Consider the following 12,013-nt stretch of genomic DNA (forward strand, 5'->3'; position numbering starts at 1 on the left):
CTCTTGATGAGTGTTATATGCAAAACTAGATTATTGACTCAGGTGCTAGTTTCCATGTTACTCCCCATAGGGAATGGTTCTCCATTTATGCTCCTATGCATGGTTTGGTCAATCTAGGTGACTTGTATCAGCTTGACATTTGTGGCATTGGAGATGTGAAGTTATGTATGCATAAACACATTAAGTTTATGCTTTGAGGTGTTAGAGACATGTGCCAAAGTTGACTAAAAGCTTAGTGTCAGCCAATCAGCTTGATGATTTGGGCTATGCCACAATATTTGGCAATGGTTCCAGGATGATTCGCAAGGGAAATTTGGATATTTTGAAGGGTCAAAAGTCTAGCTCATTGTACTCTTTGTATGTCTCTTCAATGGAAGAGAATTCCATTTGTATTGTCGAGCTACCTTTTATTGAGTTGTGGCATAACCAGCTTGGTCATATGAGCCAGAAAGGAATGAAAAAACTTCATCGTTTAGGCTACTTACCTATCTTAAACAATTCTGATTTTAACTTGTGTGAGCATTGCATGTATGGCAAGCAGACTAGGATTACCTCTTTGCCATTGAATAGAGAGTTAGGGAATCATCTAGACTTAGTACATAATGATCTACGTGGGCCCACATAGTTAGGGAATTGTCTAGACTTGGTACATAGTGATATGTGGGCCCACATAGTACATAGTGATCTATGTGGACCTTTGCCGAGTGCATCTCTAGGGAGGGTATTATATTTATTAACATTCATAAATGACTCTACCAGGAAGGTGTGGATCTACCTCTTGAAGAGGAAAGACAAAGTCTTAACTACGTTTCAGAAATTCCTTGCAATGGTAGAGAATCACTCGTGCAAGAAGTACGTCTCTGCCAAATTCAAGAAGTGTGTCTCCGCTAAGTTGAAGATGTTTTGTAGCAAAAGAGGTATTAGACGACAATTTACTACACCATACACACCTGCTCAAAATGGCATTGCTAAATGTATGAATAATAAAATACAAGAGAGAGTCACAACCATGTTTTCTATGGCAAACTTACTTCTAGAGCTTTGGGGAGAGGCTATTATGATAGCGATATACATTATCAATCAATCACTTTGTGCACCATTGATCTATAAGATTTTGCAAGAGATGTGGGATGGAAAGAAGCCAAACTATGACAAATTATGCGTGTTTGGGTGTGAGGCATTCTCACATGTTCCTAAAGATCTGCACAAGAAGCTAGACCCCAAATCACACAAATGTACCTTCATTGGATATGGTACAGATGAAGAGATGTGCTATCGTCTCTGGCACCCAAATTATAGAAAAATCATTCGCAGCTCACAAGTTATCTTCAATGAGTCAAAGACACACAGACAACCTATCAAAGAGATTATCATAAGGTCTGATTCAAGGACATAGCCTCAAGTTAGATCAAACAAATAGCACAGTCTACTATTGATGTTCCTACCACTCATAACATAATAGATATGTGGCATATTATGTGAGTACAAGGTTAAATTAGTGGAAAAATGTTCTACATATATCTATGACCTTAATTATGGAGATACTTTTAGCCTTGTGTCTAAGATGGCCACTATTCATGCTATTATAAAGAAAGCTATATCAAAGGGTTGGATTTTGCATCGACGGATGTGAAGAATGCGTTCTTGCATGACAACTTGCAAGAAGGTGTATATGGAGCAGTTAATGTACTGGCTACATCAAAGGGAGGATTTTAAATCAAATGGATGTGAAGAATGTGTTCTTGCATGATCACTTGGAAAAAGGGGTTGTATATGGAGCTGCCACTAGGACATGAGAATGTAAACAAAACCAAGTATTTTTAGGAGCTAAAAACAATGCTTTATGGGATGAAGAAAGCACCTAGAACTTGTCATGAAAGGATTGCTGCATATTTGGTTATCATTGGGTTTAGTACAAATGATGCGATGATCACTCATTATATGTGTAAGTATTGTAATTATGTATATTTATGTGGATGAATTCATTATTGGAGACAATCATGAAATTGGTGATGTAAACATCTTCTTAAAGTAGAACTTCCACATGAAATATTTGGGTGAGCTTTGATATTTCTTGGGCATTGAGATTATATGCACAAGAAGAGGGCACATGGCTATGACAAAGGCAATTTGCATTGATATGCTATCAAAGTATGTTATGGATTAGAATTTGAAGATGAGAGCTAATGCAAGTGTCCTTGAGAATGCACAATGTAAATGATAAGGTTGGAGAGCTAGTTTATGTTGCTTTCCAAGAGGCCAAATTTGGATATGGTGAGTTGCACATTGTTCTATGTGAGTGCTACCTTGGACGATGTCCTCTTTTTGGAGGATTGAATGAAGTTGCAACTCTATGGTCAAGTAGATATAAGTTGGGCTAGTAGTCTATCTAGTCAACAATCTATTAGTAGATGCATTTTTGTCCACATTTATCACTAGCATTTGGTAGCGTACATGGGGATCATTTCCAGTTGTACTTTGGTAAAAATAAAATTCATTGACTTTGTTTACCTACCAAGATCACTCATTAGAAGTTTCATATTGATCATTGTATATAGTTATCTCATTATGCATTTTTTCTACTTATGTTTTGTAGACCTTATCATGTTGAGTGATGATGATGAAGAAGAAGCAAATTTCAATCTCCATCTCCATTGTGTGCTCCCTTTTTTGTGTGATTGTAAGAGATCAAGCTCTCTCATTCTCTCTCTCTCTCTCTCTCTCTCTCTCTCTCTCTCTCTCTCTCTCTCTCTCTACATGATGTGATCCCAAGCCTAGCCACAATGTTAGTAGACCAAATGTAGATAAAAAAAGGTTTTCAACCCATAGAGGAGAATGCACATTGTTGGTAGAAGATCCAAAGTTATCAAGGTAGTAGAGCCCTAGCTTGGGTTTTAAGGTGGTCAATAGCAATAGTTGGCTCAACAGCGGTTTCCTACACTAAACCGTTTTGACCCTCTATCTGCACTAATAGATTTCTCAAGAGGAGGTGGCCCAAACCCATAGAAGAATCATCCACTATCCTAGAGAGTAGTTCCACTCCCCTGCCTCATCCCCCCCCCCCCCCCGATCCAGCAACCCTAGCCCTTTACAAGCAGTTGGGACTAGGAAACTTCCTACAATGGATCACTCATTGGGTAGTCTTTCACAAGTCACCCCGCTCCACTACACACTATTGAGATTTAGATCTCTGCCCACTAAGTGGTGCCTACAATCTTGTTCTTTTACATGAGCCACAAAAGAGAGCATTTTGACTACTCCTTTACTCCAAACATGGCAAATACAAAGGCAATCATGGCACCACCTCGGATTTGAGTACATATCTTCATGGTGCCAGCCAAGAGAGAAAAGGTCATTAAGTATACAATTGGCTTCTTCTTTCTTTAGTGCACAAGGGGGTGTTAAGAGTGTGCAATGGATAGTTTTTCCAGCTACAATAGGAGTCAGGTCTTATATTTCTCTCATCGTGTGAGAAACCTAGGGTGACAAACTTGCTAAATGCTTTCTAGCCTTTAGCAAAATTTTGTTTATGAATCTCTACTATATGTGGTTTGTAATAGTTGCACTATAATAGCCTCAATCTTCCTTCACAACTTCCACATGAGGATTGTTGCACGGAACATGGCAATCCTCATGGGAGATCATAGTGTATGTGATAACATGGTCCATCAAGATAGGATGGTGGGCTACATTGATTTTTGGTTGATCCAAGAGCTGCACCATCTATGTAAGAAGCATATCTAGTGTTGTGGACACTCACTTGGCCATCATTATAAGCCTTTTTTGGTTTATTGGATTTGGCACCATGGACATCTAGGGGGGCGTATTTTTGTTGTGAATATTGAAGACATCCCATTGTGGAGAGGTATCATTATGCTTGGTTGAGAGTGGCTTAAAGTGCAGTTTTAGCTTGTTGAATTTCCCATTCATGCAAGTCCAAGAAAAGATTTAATTTGATCCCTAATGCTTTACTAGCCATGGAGCACAGGTTAGTTGGGGTTGGTTCAACATTCTAAAAGATCCATCTAATATGGAGGAGGGTAGTCATACTATGGTGCATGGCAGTGAGCTTGCAACATGGAAGAGGTTATTTATGTATTTCATTGCCCAAGGTATGGCAGCATGAGGCCTTTCTATGATAGTCGGGGAGCTTGGCTTTTTCTTAGTCTAATTGATGCCTTGGGGTGTCAACCTATTGGCATAGATTGGTTCTACTTGGGTAATCTGCTTGTGAATGAGGGTGCTCCTTAGTCTAATTGATGCCTTGGGGTGTCAACCTATTGGCATAGATTGGATCTACTTGGGCAATCTGCTTGTGGATGAGGATGCTCCACGGTCATTATGGCACGATCCTCCTCAAACTACCGTCTGATTCTCTGGTTATTCCTAGGAGAGAGTGTGAGAGACAAGGCACGCACTCACAATTCCTAAGAGTGAGCTCATGATGAGAGTTTGTCTAACATAGTGGAGGAGATTTGGAAGACACCAAAGAGCATGGAGGGTGATGCATCACAATAAGCAATGACAAGGATATCCGAGTGGAGAAATATCTTTCATGAGAGTTTCCATCCCTGCTTGGATGAGATTCAAAATTAAGAGTGACATCTGAGGTGGTCTTGGGCCTCCCTTTTGAGGACGCATGAGAGAGCCTCCCTTCTGAGGATGCAAAGATCCGTATTTTTAAATTCAGACCCTACTTGTCCATGGTCTCCTCTTGGGTGCTATGGAAGAGATCCAAGTAAGATCAAGAGAAACCAAGTGGGTCAAGTACTAAAGAGCATGCCAATGCGGAAGATGTGTGATGTGGATGAACGTGTGGTGAGTGTAGAGTGATAGACAATGTATGGGTAGAGTAATCACTCAGTAATCATTACTAAATGAGTGAGTGTGCGCGTATATTGCACGTGTCAATGCAAGGAACTTGCCGATACACTGTGTGCGAGCCACAAATGGCTCCAAGCACACAACAAGCCTAAACTAGTGAGCTCAAAGATGGCGTTGGTGTGTCACTCACCACTCTACGCTTCTTGTCGTGGAGGATTCCTCGCCGCGAAGAAGAGGAAGATGCCGCTACGCCGCACTGCCGTCGTGCCGCCGCAATGCCGCTACACTCTCTCTCTCTCTCTCTCTCTCTCTCTCTCACGCATACACACACACACACACACACACACACACACAAGGAGATGAAGAAGAAGAAGATGGAGATGGAGCACGAGCACTCTTCAATTGCACAAATGAGAGAATGAGTGAATTTTAGGTTTAGTTGACTTTTATATGAGCTCGCCCCATTCACACTTGGGCGCCCATGCTTAGCCAACTAATCCCTTGAATGTCCCAGTTAGAGTGCGCCTCTCATCGGCAATCACTCTTACCCTTTTCCTATTGGACCGACAAGCCCGGTACCCGACTCTACCAAATAAATAATAACAATGTCCGTTGTAGGTGATAGGAATGTGCGTGAGGGTTAATATGCCCCCCTTCCTGATGTAGATTTCTTCCTCGGAAGCTATTGAGTTGAAGCTCGTTCATTGAGGTGGAAGAGCTTTTGAGATGAATGTCCTTAGCCTTCTTCAATCCACTGCAAAATCAAACAACATTGGCACAGTAATTGCATTCTCATAAGCAATTAAAAAGCATATGCAGTTGTAGGCAGACAATTTAATTGGTAACATAATTTTAAACCATTTGTCAGCAATAAACATTAAATTACAATATAATCAAACGCATAAACAACTGTAAAGGTAAAAAATTAAACAAGTCTGGGATCGCTAATTTAACGATCGAAAGGCACTAAAGATTGACTATTAATACCATGGGTAAGCTTCTCAATTTTCTCTGGTCAATTAAGTTGTTTAATCGCGAGAGCCAAGTATTTCATGTTCGAGGGCTGACTAAAGGAAATACCTAGAAGACCTTGTAGTTAAGCTACGATAAAAGGAATTTCTCATGAAATCATCGCCTAACTGATTACTTTTTCTTTGACCCCCCAAAGTCTTTTCACAGTGATTCAATTTTGATGTGTGTGCTTATTTTGTATACCTTGGGTTTTTTGCTTTTCAAGGAAAAGCGCCCACACTGGGAACCTCTAGGGCTCTAGTACCATAGGCGATACATGTGAGTGAAGTACCGAATCAAGTTGAGGTTTCTCTTCCAGCTTAAGATTTTACATTGTGGCACTTTGATTTTTTGTTTGTTCGTTTTCAGCATTTTAATTTTGTAACTTTGTGGGGTCATATAACATTGTTACCCTCCCATGCTCATCACACTAGTAAACTCCCTTTATAATACTTAAGCTAAAGGTCAATAGGGACTAAGTCCACTAGAAAGCCCTAGTATATTTCACACAATGCTGCCTAAATCGGATTAAGAACCTTGTTGTAACGAGGGCTATGGAGGGTGACGTCTGAGAGGAGTCATGGCGAGCTTGGAGATGGATGCAGCTGCAGAAGCGAGAGAAAGAGAGGGAGAGCAGAGATTAGGCCCTGAAAAACACACGTTATTGTTTATTGAAGTATAGCCTTACATATAAAGGAAAAAAGCCATGCACCACTTGACTTACAACTAAAGTTGATCTGCATGCTATAAAGCCTGTACCCACGAGCTAAACATCGGACATTCCCATAATTGGGCTTGCATACCCAACAATCCCCCCCTCAAGCCCAAACTGGACAAGCAACTCATGATACCTCGAGTTTTTGGTATACTCGTCAACAGTGAGTTTTAGGTTTTCTCACAACCAAGGATTTTTGGTTTATCCATAACCTGGTGCTAGATCAGTAACCCCCCCTTAAACAGATAGGGTGTAGGCCAAATATGTAGCTACCAAAAGTGGAGTTTTTGGTTCACTGCCAAACCTTGGGTTTATGGTGTACCCAGTAACCTCATGAGGAGCGGTAAAAATAGGCTGAGAACTGACAAAAATTGGGAGGTCTTACCATTTATAGATGGCAGTGTCTATATCCCGTACAACTTTTGACATGGCTGACAATAGATAATGTAAAAGAGGCTTTGACTGAAAGTTTATGATGGTTTTGACAATAGACAGAAGCTGACAAAACTATGACATAAAATTGTGAAAAAACTTGTACTGCAATCTTGAAGGAGATCTTTATGGTGTAGCATTTGCTGATGTACTGAGTGCTTGAAGTAAAACCATTGAAAAATCACCATTGTCTTTCTTTCTGGAAGAGCTTTGATTTTGGAATTTCTCTTCTGTTGTTTGCTAGCATCACTATCCAAGTTATCATCATCAACAGTCCGGTTCTTTTCAAATGTATCAACAACCTTCCAAAGATCATCTTTAGCACCACTTGGAGACAATGTTTTGAAAAGCAAAAGCATGCAAGCAAAAGAGCTGATTCCCTATACTGTCATCGACACCGTGGATATGTTAAATGCTAGCAAGAACGTGCAAGGCCACCAAACCAATTGCATGCAAAATTGCCAAAAAATAAATTTGTTGTCCGATAGGAGGTTGGAAATCCTGCAAAAATTGCACCCATAATAAAGATGATCCTCCATACAAAATCCGCCTGCAAACCCTGTCTATCTGCTATGACCGAGCACCAAAAGATGTGGCAGCTCTTACAAGGTGTGAATAAGGGCCAAGAGGAGATAAATCACTTTAACTGAGTAAATTAAAGAAAATAGAATAAAATTGCAGCTTTCTGTAGCGATCGAAACAGCGCGATGTCGTGATCTGCTTGCATCGTGCTGTAGAGACCGAAAAAGCAGATGATCAAGTGTCGAAGACTTCTCCCCAAGCCAGGGCGACCACTTTGATGGTGGATCTGAGCAGTTTGACGCAGGTCGAAATTCAGGCTGTCCCTCTGCAAGCGGCAGTTTCCGCGTGCTGAGTCAAGGGCCGAGAGCCGAGGCAAGATGGCTCTGATACCAGTTGTTGGAACGAGGGCTATGGAGGGTGACGTCTGAGAGGAGTCATGGCGAGCTTGGAGATGGATGCAGCTGCAGAAGCGAGAGAAAGAGAGGGAGAGCAGAGATTAGGCCCTGAAAAACACACGTTATTGTTTATTGAAGTATAGCCTTACATATAAAGGCAAAAAGCCATGCACCACTTGACTTACAACTAAAGTTGATCTGCATGCTATAAAGCCTGTACCCACGAGCTAGACACCGGACATTCCCATAATTGGGCTTGCATACCCAACAAACCTAAGTAACCATTAATTATTAGGAAGGCATTTCCCATGGTATTAAGAGAAGATCTCTAACACCTAGCTTGGTCACTAGCTTAGTCGGGACTGCTTGATTTTTAAACCTTGACAAGTGATTATGACAAAAAAAATACATTGAATTTAATGTTTGGTACTAAGAAAATGTGTTGAATATTATGCTACCAATCACAATTAAAGCAGACAAACATGGATGCAAAAAGATAAGGGGCAATGCTAATGGACAAGAAACACCTGTTTGTGTTGATGGTCGCGCTTGATTTGAAGTGTGAACGAGAGAAAGATTCCATGAAGGCCCAAATCCTAACAACAGCAACACGTTCCTGTACACACTAGAAAACACAAAGAATACCTCTAGGAGGCACATCAGTGGAAAAAGGTAGCAACACTTATTGAACACCACAAAAAAAACATAAGGAACCCTAACCTAATTATTTGCACTCCCCCTAGAGAGTGTATTGTAGAGATTGGGGGGAAACCCTAGGGCTAAACCCCTATCCTCGTCTCGTCGAGATAAAAAAATTCATAATCCATGAGACCATATGTGCCATCCGTGTAGTCATGTAAATCTTATTCTTCATCATAGGTACCCATGTTTACTAAGAAGGTCACTATACATCTATAGTCATCTTGGTCAAAAGGATAGGCTTGTGCAATGGGAGATACACTCTCTACTAAGTATGGATCAGTCGTGGTCAAGAGACGTATCAGCCACTCTAACTTCTCAAAATTCCTTTCACATACTAGCGTACCTACCAAATCCCATTCACATGCAAACACCGGAAAGACCATGTGAAACATTTGTGAAAAGTAACGAGGGTATCTCTCACCCAAGGCAGGAGTGGATGACTCTAGCGTACTAGCCATATCTATACACGCAAATAGATGATGGTTAGAGTGCAAATATTACAAGGGTCGTGTTCTTGTGCATAATGTATTTTTATGATTTTGTATTATAGCTCTTGCTCTTTTACTTTTTTATCTTGTTTTTGTGAGTGTAAGGATTTATATATACATTCCCTAAGATTGGAGATTAAGAATTCAGGGAGAAAGGTTGAGAGGGGAGTGAGTAAATGATGACTGTCAGCAAACACTCCCCCCTTCCTTGGGTAGATCATACCATTTGAAATGTGCTCCAGTTGGTAATAGGTGAGGATTTTTGCCAGTAGTTTTCTATTACCTTAGGTGCCTCGTTGAGTTGCAAAGGTGGTAAGGTACTCTCCCAGGATCAAACTTGAAGTGGTTCATCAGGTGATTCTTGAACACTGGGAGGTGTCGATTCCTTTGTAGCTTCATGGAGATCCACTATTGTAGGTGGAGGCTGTTGAAAAGCTTTTACCTCTATGGATGCATTACATGAGGAGCTAGAAGCTTCATGGGACTTCCCCCTTCCTGAGCTAGGTGGAACAAATCGTTCTTTCTTCGGTACCCAAACTAGCTCTGGAGCGGGTGTGTAGCATTCTGTGTTTTTTTTCTTTGCATGATCGTCAATTCGTTTTGGAGCTACAAGATTGGGAGCACATGGGTCAAGTGACAGGTAAGAACACAATCTACATTTTGGCACCCAGATTTGATCCTTCTCTTGATAGTAGCCTTGGGCTTCCAATAGTCGTTTAGGAATCCACCTCCACGTTTCCCTATATTTTTTGGGATGAGTGTGACGTTTTTTACAAGGCTACTATTTTTTAGCACTATCTATGGTCGCTAAAGAAGTTTTAGGGACCCACTTGTATGTTTTCTTCGCTATATTAGGATGAGTCTTGTCAGACGCTATATGCATTGCTTGTAGAATATTTAAGGGTACGGGCATTTCATCCCCCTCAGGTATTACCCACGTAGTCTCCTTGTTTCCCCAAGTGTCTATGGTTGCTTCTAGGTGGACCCAGTCCACATTGTCAAACTCAGTCATCCCAGGTAGTACATCCATATAAGGAGAATCGTTCCCAACGTCAGTGTCTGCTTTACATGTGTAACAACTGTAATGGGACCGAGTGAACTGTGGTGTCAGATTTATGATCAATTATAAACCTATTTCCTAGAGGATGTGCTCGACCAGTTACAAGATCTACTCGAATAACAGAATCTTGGAACTGCAAGTAGACATGGTTTTTAGACTAGTCATGCACCATTTTTGCTTCCCTCATGAAAGGACGTCCTAAGATCATCTTCGATGCCATAGTGTGTTTGGAGAAATCCATAACAATGAAGGTAATCCTTATTTTATGTCCAAAGACCTTGATCTTGAGATCTTCTAGCATCCCAATAAGTTTAACAATAGATCCATTGGCCATCTTCACTACAATGGTTGTGGTCGCAAGATTAGGTCTTCCCATAGTTTCCCATCAATTTTTAGTCACAATGCTAACCCCAGCGCCATCATCAAGGAAATTATGGTAGTCCAAACTTTAATTCTCCATTGAGGAAGGCTCGAAGAGCTGAGACTAGCTCAGGGTCTTTATATAGTTTGGACATGATGGTGGTTCTAACTTCTGAAGACATGAAATCCATCAATTTGGCAATGTTTAACGGCACCTTTTGGACTTCAGTCCCTCGACGTGGGGAAGATGGGATCTCCATTTCTTCGATAGGATCAAGTAGTCCCTCTGTAAACATTCTCTCCATCAAGAAATGTGTATGCCCACTTTGCCATGACTTTAAGTCACTTTCTTCTTGGATAACACTAGGTATGGCTAAGGGTCTATGGACTTGGTGAGGTTGTTGTTGCGTAGGGAACACGGTGTAATCTGAATCTACCTAGGTGCTGGTTCTAGATCCCTTTGGGTATCTTCTACCAAACTCCTTAATTGCTTGACTCGCTCGATCTCCTCTATAGGGTTTGGATAAGTTCCTATCTTCTTCTTGGAATCCCTGCCATTGTGGCTCATGAAGATCTTCCTTGTTGGTTTCTATCTTAGTGGTTGTTTTGGTCTCCATGGTTTCACCTGAATCAGAATCTTCTTCAGCGTCGTTCATATATACGGGGTCGTCACCAGTCCCTATGTTGGTCTTTGAACTGGGGTCTGACTTCGCTGCTTTTTGCGATCTCTTCCTTCGTGTTTTCTTCGTTTCTCTGAGATTGGGCAATTGATGCCGTGTCTCTTTCCTCAAGAATATAATTTTGTTTTTGGAGCATCGATCGTGTGAGTACGTTTACTGGTACCACAGGTGCACTTGGTGATGTCTCCTCGGTAACTTCAATCAACTTTAATGGCGTGATCTTCGGTGCATTTGGATTATTTGGACATTGGGCAATCAAATGATCTATGCCACATCGATTACACATGAGTATCGATGTGCTCGCTTGATTGGTTTGCATTAGTGTGGCGTTCTTTTGTAGCCTAATAGGACACTCGGCTACACGATGTGGGCCTCCACACTCATAGAATTGAAGAAGTGGTCTCTTAGCAGTGTAATTGATATTTTGGCCTCTTGCCGCAAGAGCAGCTACTTGATATACAGGTTTGACTTGTCCCCAATAGTCCTCCATGTAGTATTGTGGACTTTCTTCAAGCATATACATCCCATAGGCAATATTAGGATCTATATCTTCCTCACAGCCTTCCAAACAAGAAATAGATGACTCACAACCCACTTGATTCACAGAAGTGATTCTCGGATGTGGTGGTTGCGGTCCTAGCACTGAAGGTGGTAAGGGTGTTGTTTGGACAACATTTTGGGCCCTAGGGACCATGTGTTGTGATGTTTGTTCAAGAGGTGGGGACGACATCAATGCAAGCACTCGAGGTGTGTCTATCCGTGCTAAGGTTGGTCTATTGGCCATCGCGCGCTTAAATACTATGCAATCCTTAGCTTGATGACCA

Source organism: Adiantum capillus-veneris, chromosome 29 (genome assembly GCF_014529385.1).
Source record: "Adiantum capillus-veneris isolate H3 chromosome 29, ASM1452938v2, whole genome shotgun sequence".
Taxonomy (NCBI): Eukaryota; Viridiplantae; Streptophyta; class Polypodiopsida; order Polypodiales; family Pteridaceae; genus Adiantum; species Adiantum capillus-veneris.